The sequence below is a fragment of the Magallana gigas genome, chromosome 6 (genome assembly GCF_963853765.1).
Source record: "Magallana gigas chromosome 6, xbMagGiga1.1, whole genome shotgun sequence".
Classification (NCBI taxonomy): Eukaryota; Metazoa; Mollusca; class Bivalvia; order Ostreida; family Ostreidae; genus Magallana; species Magallana gigas.
The window spans coordinates 43,036,285-43,059,136 of NC_088858.1; the positions used below are offsets into that span (position 1 = coordinate 43,036,285).

At 32.3% G+C, this 22,852-nt stretch overlaps 1 long non-coding RNA gene across 1 annotated transcript; it reads left to right on the plus strand.

Annotated features, from left to right (window-relative positions):
- Positions 1-587: 587 nt before the first annotated feature.
- On the plus strand, positions 588-5,611 carry LOC136276284 (uncharacterized). Its single transcript, XR_010714758.1, has 4 exons — positions 588-904; positions 2,238-3,292; positions 3,737-3,935; positions 4,415-5,611. It is a non-coding gene; the product is annotated as an uncharacterized lncRNA (long non-coding RNA).
- The last annotated feature ends 17,241 nt before the right edge of the window (positions 5,612-22,852 follow it).

The window sequence follows — 22,852 nt, forward strand, 5'->3', positions numbered from 1 at the left end:
GAAAATTAAATGTAACAAAAGATTGCGAATCAACCATACTAACTCTGTCAAATATCATTTGAACTTTTACATGAACTCTTACCTTTAACGTCCATCAGTACAATTATAGCTCCAAGCATCCACTTACTAATTGAAAGCAAAATCATTAAGACTATTAAGTACTAGTATGAAGTCTTCTTTATTTCAACAGACACAGAAATTATATAGAATCCTCGTAGACCTCTGATGGGCTAATGATAAAACAGACAATCTTTTAATGAACAAGACATACATGTACATAGTACATAGACACATACAGAGAGACCAAAACATAATCTACCTTCATCAATTATACCAAAGAACTGGGTACCGTAAACACCAAAATCGGCCGTGTTTTCGAAATTTTAATTAAAATATTTAGAGAATTAGCCAGTTTTAAAACAATTTGATTTTTTGACAAAAACCTATATACATTGTATTTTACAAAATCCGTATACATGGTCAGGTTTTGGAGTTTACAATTACCAATCGCACGTGAATTTTAGCAAACGAAAGTTATAACCATGCATGAGGTGTCCTACATGAACTAATCCGGCGAACATATTAAAGATATCATGTGTTTGATTTTTCATATTTCAACAGGGCCGATATGTAATTATACTTAGCGCACCTAGTTCTTTAAATAACAGTCGAACCCGAATGTATTGGACCCACGTTACTATACAGAAGAATCACATTCACCAATGGCCTTGAGTACAAAACGAAGCCCAGTATAAGAACAGATATAAACGTGATGGAAATATTCTCGATCGAGACATAAACAACACACATTGACTTAAAGGATCACTTGCATGTGATACCCATGTTATTTGTTACTACGACTTGATCGTCTTAGATGAGATCGAATCTGGGTGTATCCTCTAAGGTATTTATTTCTGATTTTCTAACTAATGGAAGTAAGGTTACTGTAATGATTCACTCAACATGTGCTCTTAAATTTCCACGGTGTAACATTTGTGACACTTTCAGATTGATGTAAACATTTTTAATTAGATTCCATTTGTTCGTAGGTGCATGGACGTGTAAAAAAACCAATTGAAACATATGCATGGTAGACTTTGCAAAATTTTTACTAAAACTAATACCATAGCATATGTTTCATGTTGAAATCAATTTCATACATATAGGTCATTTCAAATATTGAAATCGATGACTAGGCAGCGAAACATTAAAACCAGCCGGGTTGTCTATAAGTGAAAATAAACGGTAAAAATCCGCGTGCAACATCTGCAGTCAGCCTTTGGCTATGATGTATTGCTGTTGTGTTTAGGCTGCCGGTCCGTATCTGTTAAGCTATCACTGATGTGGTTGGTCTCGATTTGGAAGATTATGGTAAGAAATCATTGTTCTATATCAATTTTTGTTGGAGTTTCGCTTCTCAAATCTGTCACTGAAGACTGTACGTCGTCTATCAGTGCATATGACAACAAACATTGAGTTAGCTTCTGATAACGAATCCCCCCCTCAGTGTAAGTAATCCGTGAATCAATGACAGATGGTAATAGGAGGGGGAAACAACTTGGAGTTTAGTGCTCTAAAATAAAGATTAAAAAATAATAATAGAATAAAGTATTTGAGGTTTCAATGAAAAGTATGGCATGTTTTAGAGGTTTGTAAGAAAAATATGGCATAAGTTCGATTTTTTTCTGCACGTGGATCAAAAAGTGACTGATAATTATGGGACCTTGAACCACCTCTCTTTACTCACATAATTTACTCACTGTAATTATGACAGAGATGAAAACAATACCACAATCGCTGCTTTGGATTCAGGTGTCAGAAAGGTGGAAAACTCTGCACGTTTTGGGGAAAAAACCAATATCTCATTCCAATAATAATGTAAAGTAGATGTGAATCCATGTACTGGTATTTGATATAATATATGATGTACTTTTAATGTTAAAATACGTGATTAATTATATCAGGCAAAGTTATAGATAAAACTCATAATGTGACACGTGGACAAATCTTCAACATTTTAGTTTAAAAGCAACAAATTTGTGTGAGAGTGCATTTTGCATGATACCAAATGTATAATGGTAATTGATGATCTTATATTTTACGATTACATATTTACATTGTCCAAAAATGGAAACTCAAGAATGGTGGAAGGATTGTCTAGATATATACTATTTTGATGAACTCTTCGATATATCTGATACAAAAACCCACCAGCCAGGTATAATCTTTACTTTGAGGCAGGTGTTTTGTTGTCTCGAGGGATCGGGTTACTGGCGAGACCAGTAAAACAGTTGTCAACCAGATGTACTAAACGACCTATCAACATCAACTGCCTTGATGGCCACGTGCAAGACGAAACACGCTTATGAACGAATAAGAAAAGGAACTGGATTTAAGATAAATGTGTCAGACATCTTGGAGACGCAGGCTAGAGTTGGTAACAGAAATGATTGAAAATGAACTTCATAAACTCAATATGTACGTCACCTAATTTTATGTCATATAAATTATTCGTATTTAAAAAAAACTTAAAAACTTATCTCCCGTGCTTTTGATTGATTGATTGATTGTTCTCATTTTGTTTAATGCCCAATTTATATGACTTTTACATGGTTACAGGGAATCTGAACACTAGAGACGGTAATAATAACCGAAAACCAAATGTATTACATTTGGCTGTGTATTCTATTTAGCGTTTTTAGCGGAATGCCGCTTTCGCTGATTCAAGTTCATTGCTAAATGTCATGCATATATGTATAGGAACAATCGGAAATGCGCTAATTAAAATCCTCGCCAACTTGTTGAAAAAAGCCACGCCAAATACATGTACCATACGTTTACAATATAGATGCTGCTCATCTAAGAATGATAAATTCGAACCCCGCTTGCAACAAGTGCAGATGAATACATATTTAGCATAGTGCTAATAGTTTGCAGCCGCAGTGCGATGTTTGACTTATCGGGTCCACGAGTTTCTCTTTCGTTAAAGATTGAATTTTAATTGGGGATGTAGGTAATCGAATATAGCCAATATTTTAGTGAAGTTAATTATATCGTTAGTTTGATGTGTTTATAACAACTTTATGAATTGCATTTAGATTGAAAAAAGGATTATTTGACAAAGTTGACTCACGCACTGGGAGAAAAAATAAAGAATGATAGCATATTGGACCGATTGAGAGCCATTATCTGGAATGGGAGGGCTGGCAACTGCTCACAAAATAATCATAAACCGAAGCCGGAGAAACATGGTATTGCGCACAGCAATAATAAACATGGAATGAAAAGAAAAGTAAAGTTTTGATGCCTCTCAAGATTGAAGGGCGAAACGTGTTATTTCACATATATCAAATTCATGACTCTATTAATGAACATCTTTGCCCCCATTGTCGACAATTTGTTTTCCCTTCATGCGTTTACAGACTAAGGTAGAATCAATTTCAAAGGAATTGGACAATTTTCATTTACATCTTAGTTATACATAAACTTCGTAACACATGGATGTAAATAACACGTTTCAATAAAACAGATGCGAGCATGGGTCAAAATTGGAAAATTATCGCAATTGTAGAAAAATCAGGTTAATTTAACAGCAGCTAACATTCCTCTGAAAACGCATCAAAGAAAATTTCTCAGAAAAAAGCGTATTATTCTTCATTTCAATCCCATTATTCTGACACGATTATCAGATCGATTAGATTAAATAAAATTAATGAACTTAAAAAATGTTTTCCAGAATTGCGCTTCCAACGAGGAAAGTGTAATTACGATTAGCTAACGATGACGACCGCTTGGGGATGCTGTCAGATTGCGCCGTTGATAGGTCGGTGTTGGCAACCATTGCCACGGACACGCCTGCTGGACTGCCGCGAAAACCGATAAACTCCCCTCCCGTATTTACAGGTGTTTCCCGTCTGGATGCAAGCTTCAGGCAGGTGTGTTTTCCTTTCTGCGTTGAAAGCTATTGTGTACAAGTCACTTTTATTTTGCATCGCGCGGTTAGAGCCTGGCATTAATTTTAGAGGCAATGTACATGTAGATATATATTCCGTTGACGTATGCAACTTCATCGTCACGCGATGTTTTACCAAACTGATGAAATGTTAATAAACTCCGTGATGTATTATGAGAATGCTCCGATGAGTAGGTCCAAAGACCAGCGCTGTTCAAAGCGATATTAGGATGAGTACACGAAGGTTAGGTTTCGTTTTATCCACTGAAAGGTTTAATGAAGCAAATAACAAGAATGCTGCAAAAAAAGTTCATCTTTAGGACATAAATCAGCCATTAAATTCATATACACACTTGATTATGTGTTTATGAATCGTTCTATTATTAGCTATAACGTCTTCAGATAAGGGCAAATCAATACTCTCAAAATATTTACAAAGGTGTTTCATTTATTTCTTTACAGATACACCTAGAACTCCAACAATCTCAAAAGCAAACTATCACCAGAAACTTGTTTCATATCTTGTTTACAAGTAGAGACATGCTTCACCAACCATGTTTTGAAAAAAAAAAAGTTATAGACAAAAATATATCTTGGCAACATATATTAAGTTTTAAAATTACACATTTCATGAAATTCGGAATACTAAGAAATTCATCGTTTGTTTTAACAAGTGATGATGAAAAAAAATGTTTTTAGTTTCAGTTTAAGTTTTATATAGATATATTAAATACTTTTCTGATCAGTTGAAAAAAATAAATGCCCTTAATCTTAGTAAAAGATCCGGAAGTACTGATTTCTCTCGAGGCAGCTGCGTGTTCAAGATAGTTAATCCTTCTATCTACATGTATTTCTTCTTGACCACATGTTAAAAAACTAATGCAATAAAAAATAGAGACTTAATGCTTAGGTGAGTTTCTGTGTATTTTTAGATCAAGTTGTCATGATTTACAATGTTTTTTAATTGTGCTCATCTCTGATGGCTGGTTTTAGCAGTCAGTGTATTTACACGAACCTTAAAGCAACAAGCGCGTTATTTACATACAAATTATTTGACTTTGATAATTATGTAACATAATTTGAATTTTTTAGAAAGATTATTTCAGGCTGACCCACAAAATCCAACGCCTTTGCATCAAGAAAAAAAAACAATAAGAAAAACCTAGTAAACATATAACAAAAAATATTAAGCAAGTTAATTTATACGATGCATCAAAATGCTTCGTCAGGAAGCCAGGCTCGATCGTTTCCTCAGCTGAGGTGCCAGGAATTTATAGGAATCCGAGGTTTCAACGATGAGGTTTTAGTTGTATGCCAACAAATACCAAAAATGATGCAAAGAAGAAATTGGAGGAAGGGAATCCTAATCAAAATTGTTCATTTGTAGTTAATGTAAAAGAAATTACTCTACTGTATTTTTTCAGCATAAAAATAAGTTTGAATTGAAATTGTCTTTTACATGGTAAGAATGTAATGTTTTCTCGTTTTCTGCCATATCCACTGTTTATTTTTAGGTTTCGATATTATAGGTGCATGTGCAATAAGAAAAATATTACTTATTACAGATATAACTGTGATCTTACTTGTTTTGTATTAATTTTCTTTATAAATATCAATAATGCTCGTAACTTTGCTGTAAAGCTAGAAAATGTAGATTAAATGGATTTGAACATATTTTATTATGCAAATAAATTACATAATTGGATTATGCAGCAAACAATGCCTACGTAAGCCTTCTCCATGCAAAAGAGCATGTATATTTCAGCTGGTTGTGTAAAAGAAAGCTTAAGGTTTTTTTCTGCAATGCTTGCAACCATAGCCCTATGAACAAACGAAGAAAGGATTTTATTTTACACATTGCTATTTTTCTTCAGTTCATGCATATGAAATAGATGAAATTCTATAACATATATATATATATATATATATATATATATATATATATATATATATATATATATATATATATATATATATATATATATATATATAGGAAGATACAGTAGGCACTTGAACTCTAACAAACTTGATCATGCCATGCAGTTGGCATGATTTTTTTTCCAAGTTGAAACAGAATATTTTTGTATAAATTAGTAATTATTTTATGTGATAAAATTATCTTTGAGTTGTTAATGCAAAGCGATAAATATACAATAAATTGTATTTTTAAAACAAACACTATTCACACGTATGGAAAAGTACATTTTATCAGTTATATGCTAAGGTGCAATAGCAAGCTTGTTGATGCACGAAAAGACTGCTTAGTTCAATGAACAAGACTATTTCATCCCTTTAAAGCTCCGTAAAGAAGCGAGAATAAGCCTACGAGGGTAATCAACAATATCGCGATAGAAACGTTGTCCGATAATTCATTTTGATTAAGAAACTAGGTTTACGGTCCCAGGTGCGAGAAACCAAAGATTCCCATTTTGCCAGCCAAGATAAACTCTTCAACCATATTAATTGGGAAACAAATTTCGAGGGAGTAAAAAAGGGCCCATCATTATCGATGTCGTATATTTTGAAACATCTCCAACTCTTAACGTATTTTTTTTTAAAAGTACATGCAGATAACATTCTGTGTGTGATAAAGAGGAAGAGTAAAAAAACTGTTTTCATGTGTATTTAGGCATAGAATTCCCTATTTCTATTTAAAAATGATATGAGTTTATTTTCCCCGCATAAACACAAGAAATGCAAATCGAATTTATTTTAGCATGCACTTTAAGAAAAGGAATTTGACAGAAACCACTGTCATTGTGGTGAAACGTCAGTTGTGAAAACTACTCACTGTTTGAATTGAAATAACACAAATTGTGTTTATCAAAGCACATTCCAAGATATTCTAGGAAATGATACACTTGTAGATGAGTTTACGTTCCTCCTTGTAGTGATATCCTTCTCTCTGCCATGTTTTGACGTTGACGAGTACAAACAAATAACTTGGAATCATTAAATTTCATGGGGGCCAATTTTCGTGGATTACTTAAATTTTACAGGTTCATGGGGGCGTAATTTCGTGTATTCTCTTAAACCTACAGAAGATATATGACTTTATTTCCCTAATGTATTAATTCGTTGAGGATGTTAATTCGTGGATGATATGTACCCACGAATTCCACGAAAATTGAGCCACCACGAAATCTAATGATTCCACAGTAACGTGTTTGCATTGATTGAACAGTCTTTACAAATAAAGACTAATGGATGAAATAAGAAAGGTTTGTGAAGTTTGATTTCTAGTGCGGAGGGTTGTCGGTTCGAGTACCAGTATTGACAACAAATTTTCGAAAGGCGATTAGAACTTCTAAACCGATCTATCTTCCACACTCGCTAACATGTGTACTGCAGATTAACGAAAGAATTTAGCTCAGCAGCGAAGAATGAACGAGACCATTTTGTTATGTGTCGCTGTAGGCACCGGAACCAAAATAGAACGTTCCCTCTATATACATGTATATAAGTTAAAAAGCAAATCAAATTGCTTCACCTTAATTAATAAGGTGTCGATTTGCACTTGGTTATTTCACAGCAAACGTGAATTACAACACGGTTAATTGCATTTTCTCGACATCTTCAGAATCTTGTTTACCCTATTAATTAAAGAGAAATTACTGTGCTTAATCTGCACCAACCAAAAATTGCATGAGATTTTAAAGTTTTTTTTTAAAAATACCCAAATAAGCATCGGTCTTTCCCATATGTTATTTTACAATAATGACATATTTTGAACAATTGCACTTCCTATTGAATATACGTCATATAAAAGATACATATTCTTATAGACTTGACTGATCCGTCTTTTTTTTCATTTTTCCGAAAACAAGTGGGATGATTCTAATCAAATAAGTACGTGTTAAGATAAATGATTAAAAATTTGGAAATGAATGGGGAAAATAAATATCAGGTTTATTCATACGATTACTCTGATGCTTAGGGCCAACAAGGGTCATGATTTGTGGTTCAACATATACTAGTAAACATAGAAAATAGTATTAATAGCATTAATATTTTTTAAATTTTATTTGAAAAAAAAGATTGTTCTATGAAATTAAATTAACAAAAAGAAATAAAAACCGTGATTGAGTTTCACAAAATTCAGAAACAGTTCCTGAAATTTCCTGGTAAAGTTTTGATCGTAGAACAAAGCTGAATATTTACTCTTCGAATGTGTACATTATAAGGACCTCAGTTACTTCTGGGATTTAAATTAACCAGTGGAATTCGAACTTACAAGGAAAAGACCAACTCTTTTCGCCAAAACTCGGTTGGAAGGCCACTTCACCCAACTTGATTTGAACCTTGCTATCCAAGTTACACTGACTATTTTATATACACAGTCCTGCTGTTTTGTCGATTTTAACAACATACATGTATCAAAGATAAGCGATATCTATTAAGATATAATTAGCAGTTTATCTCTCGGCATACATTTTCACTGACCGCGTCTTAGAGAATCTGTGCCAGAAACGAAATACGATATAAAAACAATTTACTATTGAAAAGAGGTGGAATACCTTCACGGTATACAAACAGCACTTTTATAATTTGAAAATAAGGAGTCTCCAAGTCGACCGCGTTTTTAATATGAATGATAGGGACTTGAATAAAACTCGTTAGAGAAATAGGCTTCTTTGTTAACTATGCCAATTAGGGAAACTTTTTGATTCACCGTTTGCATTACTGGATACGTTTCTATTGATTTCTAACCATATCAAAGTATTATCTTGTTTTGATTTTAATTAGACCTTATAATAAGCATGGTTTATGGGGTTTCTTGTTCATTAATGAGGTTATTTTGATATTTTTGTTATTTTCACGATTTTTTGCACCTGCGTGACACAAAACTCTGTTTTTCTCAATGACAAATACACATTAAGAAATCCAACTTTTTCCTAATTAATCTCTTTTTCGTCAAATTGAAATCCCTTGGTTATTTTGGAAAATAATTCTAGGTTTTTGGTCATCATTTATTTTAAATAAACTTCACCTGAAATACCAAAATGAATGATTTTACTTCATTTAAAAAAATATCATGAATAAGAAGACTTCGCCAATCCCTGTCACATCGACTCCTAAATAATGCGATGCACCGAGCCCTCTACTACAGCAGATGTTCAGTGATTCTCTACTGAGGACTTGTGTACTTATGGATTTACTGTTGATCCAAACACAGCTGGATCAACAAACGCCCACGGAAAGAAAATAGTGGTCAATAAGCTGGGATAGTATGAACTAAACGACCCATGTTATTACTTTTAGAAATACTAACCTTAGTTCCCCCCCCCCCCCCCCCATAATTTTATTCCGGAACAAATGCAGTTGATTGTGAGGTAATATCTCTGCAGAGACCTTCTAAATATATATTCAACCTTCGTTATCAATAATCATTATGATCATTTTTTTCTTGGATAAGACAAAAACCTAAATTAACATACTAGATAAAACACTAGTACATGACTGTATATACACGGTGGGTATTTCTAAATGCAAGATATTTAAATTAGCAATCAGAAAGTAGATCTCCACGCAAGATGATAATGTTCTAACGCCATATATTCATGCTGACATGCAAGTTATTAATCTTCGTACAGAAAATGTTTTGATATTGGTAAACTTCTTTACCATCGTCAGATTCTGACATCATAAATGCAAAATGCAACATAATTTATCTTGCATGTAAGGGTAGAAATATGTGACCATATGTACATAATGTTATAATTCATCCAGATAACTTTTTCAAGAAGACTGTTTTATAAGAAAGATTTCTAATGCAGCTTAAATGCAAGACATACATATTACCCTAATCAAAATGAAATAAAATAATGTCTTTTAAAACAGTTGGTTTATGTCAATAAATTTCTATAAAATGCTTTAACGAAGTTCTTCAAATTGACGACAAATAAAAACAAAGTGTTTTTTGCCCTCCAAGTCATTTTAGCTAATGATTTGCGTGCATGTTCCTTAATTAATACTATAACGTCTTGTAAGACGATATTCTAATTTCATTTACTTTTTGTATAGTTTTCTTGACTTGGTATAAGCTTGCACATGTAACACAGTAAATAGTGATCAATAACATGTTTATGAACAATTCAATTCAAGAAACAGCTAATTTGCTCAACTAAGCTTTGAACAAACATGTTAAGTAATGCTGTTTTATAATTGGATTTTTTGAAAACTGCCGATTTGTTGCTTAGACCAAAGCCATTCTTGTCCGAAGCAGACGCAAACAAATGATATCACAATCTCTCTTTTTTGCATATATAGATTACACAGAGAGCACTTTAGTATTAGCATGTAGCGTCGTAAAATGTATCTGCCATATTTCGGAACCCAAAAGCGACCAGTGGCGGATAGTTCTGGAGTTTGAATAAAAGAGGAGTTATTTGACGACTCCTTCGAGAGCATCAGTCATCTGAAATGGTCCGATTTTGAAGTTTTTTGGGCTTTTCTTTACTTGTGCGACATTAACTGTATGTGTTTATCGAGTCGAGTTTTTATCCCGTCAAACGTCGATTTCTAGATGACTGATACTGCGTGGAATATTCTGAAAAAAGCAAATGCATAGAAGTTATTTGATATTCAGTCAGTCAGTCAGAAGACCATCTAATTGTCATCCCGCTCGTTGATTGCGACTCGCCGTTTGGCGATCATTCGGTTAGAAAAAATACGGTCTTTTACCTCTGTGAAATTTAAACATTTTTTTTTCAATTTGTCGGCCGAAAATTTTTATCGGAATAGAGAAGTAACATAAGGTGTTTTCACAAGACCATAAAGACAAAAAGAAGTAATGGTAAAGAGTCGATCGGTCGTTGCACGACTATCGAAGGGCTGCAGCGATGATGTTTGAGTCGGTCGACAATCGGCAGACTGTGAACCGGTAGTCCCCCGACTGACTGTCGACCAAATCTACTTTCTACGCTTGTTTTTTTCGGGGAATATTATGTCAACAATTTAAAAAAAAAAACGACGATTGACATAATAAAAAATCAGAACTTCGATCGATGGAACAAAATTGATCGTCCGACAACTCCCCTCCTGCTTAAAAATTAAAAAAGATATTTAAAAAACCTTCCGAAATCTGTCTGGACAAGTAATGCCGACGTCATACAGGCGACCTGTTTAGATTCTAGGTCGGTTTTAGAAATTGCCATAAATTGGCATTAATGTCATCGCTGAAAAAAAATCAATGTCACTGCTCAATGCCAAATGCTTTTAATGTCTGTCAACCAAACAAAACAGCTGTGGACGTCCAGCAGTCGGCTTAAATGTGTATGATAAAATATGCTTTAACTTCTTTTTAAAATACTTAAAAATTTTAATTTTAAAACCTTGACTTCTTAGATTTGGAAAAAAATTAACAGATGAATAAGAAAAGGTTCCGAAGTACGTGTATGATATTTCGCCTCTTCATCTTAGAATTAAACTAGCTATAGATGCCGTTTTTGGAAAGTATTGTGTGCATGTAAATTCCCAAATTCGCTCATTGATTAATATCAAAAGCATACATATCATGGTTAACCTTTGGTGATAATGCTCTATAAAGTGCCTTATGTGGCATTACAGAGCCTTAGACTTTATAAAACGACAACATACACCAGGTATTGGACTTGTTATCCCGCTGATGTGGTTTAATTAGCAAAAGTACACTGACCATAACTAATAGTTATAACAGTGTATTTCCTCTCCCATTGAACCAGATGTACCATGATATGTAGGTGTACCTTATTTATAAATGGTGAAAATACAAATTTCCATACATTCGTACTATTTAAACAGAGAATCAATTTGGGTAAAATGATATGTAATCGACTTGATAGACAGGTGCGAAGTTAAAAATATCAACATTTGCCATAAACTGATAATCCGTATAGCGTTCTATATTAAATCTGAGCATAAATTTACAAATGTATACATGCATATCACATCAATAAATCAACACCATTTGGTAAATTTATCGCTACGATATCTGAAGTTTTCAGTAGAGATCCAGTACCAATCAGAATAATTTCATTTTTTATTTCATTATATTTATGTAGGAAAAGTTATGCAGAGGATTGCATTGAAGGAAGAAATGCATTATAATTGTTCTGTACTTAAAATAGTTTGCTGTGTTTTCCAAAGAACAGAAATCTGTACTCTTTTAACATATAAGGATTTGTAATACTATTATTTATCGAAAGGGGATACTTTACTGTAGATTCCTTATTTTACGCGAGTACTCAATTTCGCGATTCAACGATTTTCCATCAAATCGCGAATGTCGAAATGTTATCATAGTTTTATGTAGTTTACATATGTTCGAAAATGAAAAGCGAGATTTTAAAATTCGCGAGACGGGCTTCTCGCTTGTTGACATATCATAGTAGCACTTTTTGCAGGAAAACAAAACTAAAAGAAACAAAACCCTCATGTCATGTTCCTTTAATTGTAAAACAATTTATATATCTTCTTATTATTGAACAATTTTTAGAAAGAAAATGCATATGCTTGTAATGTATCCAAAAAGAACAATGTTTTTGGTAATAATTCGCCAAAAGGAAATATTTCATTTGGTTTTGAGTGATGTTAACGGGACATTTTCAAAAAATTCTTAATGTTGATGATTTATTAACGTGATTTGAATTTTACATAGATACAAACACATGACGCTCTTCCTGAAGGTATGTCTCCTTACTAAACTTTGAAAGTAAGCTTAAAAGAATAGCGTTAAATAATAATTACGTGAATGGCGTTCGTAGATTATCATTAATGTAATCAACATGCACCAAACAGTTGGAAAATTATCCTGCCTCTGCAAAATCGGAATTTTGTTTCATATAGACAGATGTTCTTTGGTTATTATGCCAGAAAGGTGATTTTACAAACAGATGTTTAACCATAGAGGCTAATTTATACTAATGCATGTCGGCCAGAACTGGTACTATATTGCATTGCACAGGATAAATTAAGCTCTGAATGTGACTGAATGACATAACTATGCCATTTAGTCACATTTCAGATATCTCTCACTCACATTTCTGCTGACTAAATGACTCAGTTTCATCCCATGATGCTAAATGAATAATTGTTAAGATTGTACTCACTTTTTTATTCGCACTTTTATGAATACTCAACGATTTATCAAATATAACAAAGATTTAAACATACTTTTAATATTACAAAAACAAACACCTTAAAATTGTACTATTACATATGGTCTTTGCATATGTTTGTTGTAGTAGTTGACCATTTTTGTTCAATTCATCATAAAAAAGAGGTAATGGCAGTGTACTATTATATATACAGTACCTTTATCTATGCATAATATTTCTTCAATATACAGTACCTTTATCCATGCATACTATTTCTTTAATATACAGTACCTTTATACATGCATACTATTTCTTCAATATACAGTACCTTTATCCATGCATACTATTTCTTCAATATTCAGTACCTTTATCCATGCATGCTATTTCTTCAATATACAGTACCTTTATCCATTCATACTATTTCTTCAATATTCAGTACCTTTATCCATGCATGCTATTTCTTCAATATACAGTACCTTTATCCATTCATACCATTTCTTCAATATTCAGTACCTTTATCCATGCATACTATTTCTTCAATATACAGTTCCTTTATCCATTCATACTATTTCTTCAATGTTCAGTACCTTTATCCATGCATACTATTTCTTCAATATACAGTATCTTTATCCATTCATACTATTTCTTCAATATTCAGTATCTTTATCCATTCATACTATTTCTTCAATATTCAGTACCTTTATCCGTTTACTATTTCTTCAATGTTCAGTACCTTTATCCATGCATACTATTTCTTCAGTATACAGTACCATGCATACTATTTCTTCAATATACATTACCTTAATCCATTCATAATATTTCTTCAATATTCAGTACCTTTATCCGTGTTAACTATTTCTTCAATATACAAAACTTTTATCCATGTTTACTTTTAAAATGGTCTCTATCTTTTAAGTTTATGCTATGTTACATGCTAGTTTTTTTTTTAAAGTGAAGTTACTTATTAACATATAGAAGAGATAAAAATATTTTTACTATGACGATTTCAGGGGGAGGGTTTCCCTTCAGAAAATCGAAAAGACCAATTAAAACGTGATTCAGAAAATATTTTCTAGGTTTATAAAAAAAATCGAAACGTTGACTGAACTGTTTAATGTAGCTTCATTTTAAAATCATGTAAAAAGTATGTCTATATTGAAATTCTTACGTATCAATTGCAACTACTGTAAAAAATGTTCGATTTTTGTAATAATTGAGAATTTTACTATTAATCGCTCATTTTAGTGGTCAGCCAAGTATCATAAAGCCACATAATCTTTATAACGTGTATACATGTATATCTTTCTTATTATTGGTACCTCTTTACATCTTTGTCACACATATTTTCAATAATTGGTACGCATAAGTGGTTGCCAATAGTTCAACACACCGACAGAAAATCTTCACGATTCAGCCGCATGTGTGGGTCACATGCACTGTGATTGTTTATCAAATGATATTTGCTCAGATATCGAAAAAACTGGTTAAAAATCTGTTGAAATCCACACGTTTTATTTCATTATGCTACATGGCTGATAGCAATCGTAAGAGCAAAAAATAAAAATATTTTTTCTATTTAATCAAGTTTCTTTATTAAAATAGCATATACAGTCAAACTTCGTTATCTCTTGAAAATTAGATAGGACTGTTTAAAAATTTCGAGATATCTAATATTCGAGATATCGAGGATAAAATACCTAAAAAAGTAGTTGGGACTAACAAATTTTAAATCATTTCGACATATCCATTTTATTCGAGATATCAGTGTACATAAAACATATATAAAGAGTGCATGGTTCTACAGGTCTTACTTCTATCATAAATATGAACACAATACAAACGCATAAATACAATTTTCACAGACTTATATAAGAACTGTGATCACAAACAAAATAATTGTGAACATACGTGTAACACTCCCCCACCGTATCACAAACAAAACAATATTGTGTCCGCATCGGCCAAGCCACCTCCTCGTCAAAAACACAAACAAAAAACATGGTGATAATGACAAAGAGAGAACAGGAAGGGGGATTGTTAGAGGGTGAACTACAATAAGGGTGAAGTGAAGATATTGATCCGTCTCCCACACGTCCAAACAGCTATACAATAGTACAATTAACGCATTCAAAACAAAGGCATGCTTATAAGTTTCATCACAAATGAATTTTCACCAGTACTTGTCAATATTTGGTCATAAATGTCACCACGGATAGTTCATCGGTTCATTGCTGTAATCGTTAATAGATTTTTATTTCTTGCAAAGTGGTCGTTTAATTTATATGTAATGGTAGTGATATATGTGTACAATATACATGTAAATAATGATATATAATATTGTATGCATTTACAATCAAGTAATTTGATTATATCTTACATACAAATGTAATATCACGAAAGTTTAAACTAATTCCTTTATGTAAGAAGCAACATATTTTCTGCACGGAGTTTTGGGCTTTGTAAAAGTTTTTACAAATCCATCTTTTTATTATTTCTCTCTCTCTCTCTCTCTCTCTCTCTCTCTCTCTCTCTTGCCCGCGCGCGCACGTGCATGGAGTGTATCTTTTTATTTATTCTTATGACCATGGAACCAAGGGGTACAATACCCTTGGCGTGTGGAGGATGCATCCCCCATGTGACCAGATATCGTGGACACAAACAACTACCGATGTACTGTTCAGCGCATCTCGATGAAGGCAAAGAGAAAAGAAGAATAACTCGGCTCAACCGTGTGTGAGAAAAGGAAAGAAATAAACGCAAAGGACTGAATTAGTCTTGCTCTTTGTTCTATCAAACCGATTATTTTCGAAATACTAATAATCATTAGTAAAAAAGAAAGCAAGTTTGTCTGTTTTTAATTCACCAAATAAAAAAAAACTAAAAGAGGTACAGTACACTTTCTTTTACAACTTAGCGCAACATAAAACATCAGAAACTTTCAATATTTTACACAACATTTAGTTAAATACATGTACCTTTACAAAATGCAAATTTCAAAAATATCTGGCTTAAAAAGTCCTTGTTATATTGAATCAATGAAATAACACAAGTTTATGATGATTTGAATGGAACATAACTGAATATTCTTTAACAAAATACAAAGTACTTTATGATCGAATATTGAGGTAATTTAATCAATAGAAATCTGAAATTTTTTTGCCTACATAAGAAGAATACTATTACTTTGGACCCCTTTTGGATTCACGTGGTTTAGGATTGATAAATGCAAAATATATTTAAATAAGTAAGTTTTCAGAAAACGCATAAAAAAAACAGATATTTATAAAGAAAACATAAATGGAAAAAATATGCATGACAATTTGGTAACGTTTAAGTGTTCAATTTTGAGAAAAACCTCAAATTAAGTACTTTGTATCTTTAAATTCAGATAACTTATACATAAATAAACAGATGTTTCAAAACATCACATATAAACCAATAAAGAAATCATCTAATATTAATATGTCAGCATTTCATAGATTGTATACTGTGACCTTTATTCAGCGGATATCTTCTTAACCTCTGCCGTTATCTTGATTCGTTGACTAAATGACAATTTGGCAATATATCATTATATTATGAATTTTCCAATGTTATCGATTTGAAAGACGATGATCATGGAAGAAACAACCAGATACATGTACGAATTGAAATTGATTTCATTAACATAAACCTGCATGAACATCCAATTTTTAAACAGAGGAACAAGTCAATATAGCTAAACATAAAACCGTGTGTGGTTTACCTTAATTTGGAATCTATATTTTTGTGCGGGATAATGAATTGTTTTTTAGAAAGTAAAATGTAAAAGGATTGTTTTTCGCGCAATTATTTATTAAACAGAGTTTGCCTGGCCTTTATATTAAAACAATTCTTATCTTTCTGTTCCACTTAGATAGTGTCAATTAATTCTTTGTACATATACCTTATAGTGTCAATAGCTTATAATATATCATGGATAACGCAAAAGTATTTTTCTTCTCTGTATTGGTTGCATGCAGTGGTTCTAACGTTCTTGGACTTAATTCTGAGGGGACCCACGAGCGTTACGATGAACGGCTAAGACAACAGGGGGAGGAAATCCAAGTCTTAAAACAACAAGTTGCACTTTTGGCGGAAACTGTAGAAAAATGTGGATGCCATTCATCTTCCAAGGAAGACGAGAACAGTATTTTTTTATAAATCATTTTAAGATAGAATTCTTCTATCAATAATTTTCTATAGAGAATTAATTCGTATTGATAAAAGATAAGCAGTTGTCATCATATTTTAATGTTTCAAAAATTTTAAATGGGTCACTTTTCAGCTGTTTCATATTTTCAGGGGGGAAACGTTTACTTAGCCTTCCAACTGCACATCCTTCTCCACAGCAAGTTGCTTTCTATGCTTACCTAACCCAAAATATACCAAACCTTGGACATCACCATCCAATAGTGTTCAACCATATCCACATTAATGAAGGAAACGCCTATTCTTCGGTGGACGGTGAATTCATTGCCCCTGTACCAGGTCTCTACGTATTTTCCTGGACATTAAGTAGTCCGGACCGTAAATGTATGGAGAGCCAACTAATGAAAAACCAGGAAGTGTTTGGTCACCTGATCGCCGACGCGTGTAACCACGACGACTACGCAATCTCTTCAGGAACCGCCGTCACCCGCCTCAATACCGGGGACAAGGTGTTTGTTCGGACAGGCTCCGTACACTCACCCACACTCTACGGAGGCGGAGGCCTTTCTACCCCGTCGTTCACTGGATTTTTGCTTCATTAAATTATAAATACTGCTTAATCTTTCCTTAAACTGTCTGATTTACTCTCGGTATGGATTTCTAACATTTTGGCTGAATTTGAAAATCAAACATCTGTATTTGTGACTCTGCAGTAATGGTCAAATCCCAGATAAGCTAAATTTTGATATGGTAAATAAATATAGTTTTTCTTGTTATAATAACCTTCTCATTTAATTGTCAAGAATCTGTATCTCGTTATAATACCCGCAGAAACGAAATATTGCTGACTACATTTAATTTACTGCAGACGAAGGATACAGCAAGTTGTATCCTTTTATCGAAAGTTTTTGATGGTGCTTTCGCGTCTGTTATATGGAATGTAGATTCTACGGAAAATATTACAATAAAAGATAGCTTTCAATTTTATTATGAATAACTACAAATTCTTGTTCTAAATTTATTTTCAATTGTTCTAAAGTATTTTAGTAGTAACAACATTTTTGATATCCTAGAAAATCCTCTCAAAACGTAATAAAAAACACACGATCATTTAAAAGATACGCCATATCTTAAAACTTGGAGAACAATCCTAAAATAAGCAAAGATAATAAACGTATTTGAAGATAAAGGCTTTGTTGGATAGCAATGATGAGCATTTATCGAATGACTTCTCATGTAATTCATATTTTATCTCAAGCGCTAAAGCATCGATATACATGTAATATCCCTATTTAACTTAAGAAATGCCGTAAGATATACATGTAACTGCACAAAAAACCTGATTAATTAATTAAATTCAAGCTAACCAGAGTATATGCGTCTTTAAATATTATTATTAACGTTAATTGAATTTTTTTTATTTAAGGTGTAATATCCCTCTGCTATTAATTTTACCATATATTTTTAAAAAAAATTCACATTGATTTTCATGAAGGTCAATATCAATAGATTCAAATGAAACACAGTTAAAGTAATGAAGCGCTGCTAGATTTTTCATAATTTGATAATGTGTCTAATCATGATATGAAGAAAACTAGACATAGTGAATAGAAAAAGCAAAATTTTACCATCGCAGCATAAAATTAAAAATATTATCTGTATATGAAAATAATATAGAGTTATATACATTGCCAATTCATATTACAAAACATAATGAAGCGCTGCTTTTTAGTTCAGAATAGCACTTTGTTGTATAGGTTTGTAACAAAAATCGCTTCAATTAGCAAGAGTTATCTTTCTTTATCATAGACTATTGAAGGTTTTACATACGTGTTTTACATACAGTTCATTATAAACTGCCACAGTTTCTTATTAATCAGAAAGGTTTTCTGTTTTCAAATTTGAATAAGATAATACTGCAGTAGTACATGTAAATGGATCCATATTTTTTTAAAAATGCTAATAATGTAAACCAGTCATGAGAGCATTTTGTTATAACACAAAAAGGGTCTCAAATGAATGATCTTCCGGTAATTGGTATTATCTCAATATAGGGATACATGTATATTGTCTTGAACAAAATGTTATATTTTTATCTTTTAATCTTGCTGTCCTATATAGATCTCCTCTTTCAGATAAGAAAACCCTTATTCAATTTTAAGCATTTGAAATGTTATAAGTTTCAAAAGACGATAACTAAGTCTAGAGTTTGCAATTGTCTTGGTCACGTTTTTATCAATTATAATTCATTCGCCTTTGTGAACGCGTTATAAATAGAGAGAGAGAGCAAAATTTCATCCAAAATTCTCTGACCTAAAACATCAAACACGTACTGTTCATGTACTGAACTAGTACATAAAATTTAGTAATATTAAAAAAAAAAATACTAGTAATCCACTGGGGGGAGGAGACGGGATATACATGTAGATACATTTATTTCCTCATTAAAATTTTGATAAATATGATTCGCTCCTTGCACTTTTTTTGTAAAAGTTTTCTTTACTTCTTTTCCCCTGCCAAAAGTTTGGATTCAGTTCGTTTCGTTCAAATCTTCTTTTTTTTTTTTTTATAATTGAATATTAAATAAATGTTGCCTTCCAACATAAATTGGGGCCCAGCAGTGCCTCCCTTATTGCTACATGCCTTAATAATTGTGAGTTAACAGAAACAAAGTGAGATTTTCTACTGAAGTTATCTCTCTTTTCAGAGGGATATTCCACCTTAATTCCCCTTTTTCCTTGAAAACGAAAAATAATATCACAGGCTATGTGTATGTACAACTCGACAAGATAAATCTATGTCTTTAATATTAAAATGGATTTAAATGGTTTTTTTTTAATTTCTAATAGTTTTCTTTTTTAGACCGAAAATAAAGAAACCGAATGTCCGAAACATTGAATACGCGTGCTGTGATAGAACTATTCTAAATCTTCATCGTTTCAATTAAATAACATCCCTCCGTTTTCAAAAACTCGATGACAAAACATTGTCAAGAATAATGATTAACAAAAGCTATTTTCGACCGAGGTAAAATTGCCTTAATAATTTCCTAGGCACCAATAAACATTTAACGTAGCACTTATTTCAGGTTACATGTAAGTACTGATTGTTTTTAAGTTAATCACTGTCGTAAATGTTGTGTTTCGGTGTCTTGTGAAAATAAACACGGTGTAAGATTTTTCCTGACTAATACTTAGTTGTGGGGATTTGGCGAAGTAGTTAAACAGAAGGTGTATGTATTGTCGACAGAAGGTCAAAAAACCTAAATAAATTACCTGTAAACATTACCGTAGCACTTATTTCAGACTTGACGTAATAACTGTTTGTTCCTACTATCATAAATAAAAGATTTTTTTCAGTATATTCAAAAAACGAATACGGTGAGAGATAATTCCTGACTAACACTTAATAGTTGTGGGGATTTGTTGAAGTGAGTGAAGTCCGAGGCGGTTGATTTACAGGAGCACTGGGATTAATACAAACATATCTAACACGTATAAAATTTGCGTTATGTTCTACTGGACCAATTTAAATGATAATTAAGGTCTTCCGTTTCCAACTTGTTTTCGTTCTGTTTCTTTTTCTTCCCTATTTTTCTTTTTTTTCCAACAAATTTTGTGCACACAATTTCTTAAAAACGACTCAATCGATTTTCACTAAACTTCAGATATGATAGATATTGATCTAAGCTTTATACGTATTTTTTTATTTTGATGATGTCATATCCATTTTTGAGATATTGACGTATTAGCGATTTTTAGAGGGTCGGTTTGTCCTGAAATCTTCTCCTTAACGATTAAAGATATTGAGTTGAAACTTTCAGGGATTGTAGTCGAAATATAGTAGATGTGTCTTTAGGCATTCATTTTTGTCTGAGTCAAAAGGCGCTGAAGCTCGCCTGGACCCGAAAATTGAGATTAAACAAACGTCGTTAATTTTTCTGGTTTTCTTTGTTTATCTCTTTTTTCTGACAAATATTTTGTTAGGACATGTAATGTAAAACAGGTTTATATTTACAAGACCTTTCATTTGATATCAAGAAAAAGGGGTGGCCCCTCAAATTAGCGGACCAAAGGGCTCTAAAGTCCTTCATTTGTAGCCCTTTACTGAGGGATATTTATGAAACATTATAGAAGCAAATATGTTTATCTTACAGTTATGCATCCAAACAATGTATTGATTTTATCACGTGTTACGTAATTAGGGCTTTTGGGACCTAAAATCCAAAATTTTGATCACCCATATCTCAGAAAGGAAAAATATTTTGAAATGCTGTATAGAAGAAAAGATGCTCAAAATGATGTACTAAATGATATGCAGTCTTCAAAATTTCGCTGAACGGCCTCTATTAGGAGATAAGGGATGGGCCCCTAAAACGTTCTGTCCCATATATCTCAAGAGCGGTAACGAATTTCTAAACACTTGTTGAACAGAATGTGTTTAAAATTATATGACCTTTCATTTGATGTTAAGAAAAAGGGACTGACCTCTAAAATAAGGGGACTAGAGGGTTCTAAAGTCTTTAGTTTGTAGCATATTTTGTGAAAGTTATAAAAGAAATATTTGGTATAATACGTTTATATATACTAACAATGTAATTATTTTCTCATGCATTTACCTTATAAGGGTTTTTAGGATTTTTAGGGGCTAGAGGTAATAAAGTTTAATCTTTTCTATCTGATTGGAAGAAATGCAAGTATTTTAAAAAGCAAAGTAAGAGAACTTATAAAAAAGCGATATAGAAAAGCACCAGTACTTCACTCCACTTTTCCAAATCATGTTTTGTTATCGAAAATCAAAGTCGTTGATGTCACATCACTTTCTGATAATCGGACGGAAGACCTCCTCGTTGCTCGCAACGAGATCGTGTCTAGTTCAATTCCTGATTTTGAATGGACACCAGCAAAAACTGAGTATACTTCTATACAAAGAATTCTGTGAACACACAAGTATTTTCAAACATACAATGAATCATGTCAAACAATAAAAGTAAAATGAACAAGTGTCAGATTTTTTTATTGGAAGGGAAATGGGCGTTGTTATGACTTAATAACTGCAACGCACGGTTTCAATTATGTATTGTCAACACACCCACCACCCCTTCTTGAAAAAGGGCGCATTTGTTCCTTAAATATAAACCTGTTAATTCCTGAAAACATGCATTGTCTATAAAATATTTATATAAACGGAGTTTTACCCAAAGTGTATGAAACTGCAAAACATCATTATTTGTTGTTTTACGATCTAAACTTTTCTGTTCATTCATTTTAATCTTAAACAGTTGTACAGCCAAACAAGAGGAACAAATAACAAATACATCTATGTATTTAAAAAAATCTAATCCATCAATTATAACCACCAGCCAACAAATTTTATTTCACATGGTTGTAGACGAAACCAGATAACATACATACATGTAGTATATTTCAAAATTTATATTATATCAATTATCTTTTTACTGAAGACACGTATACTATAATTCTTTTCTTTTTGCTGTTGTTCTAGTTGTGTGTTGCTATTTCATGTAAGAACTATAGACACGTTCGTACCTCTAAGCAACTCAATCATGTTTTTAAATAACTAGTTTCATTTAAGCAATGATATGTAGAATTATTATATTGATATTTTAAAAATTAAAAATACGCAGGTATAC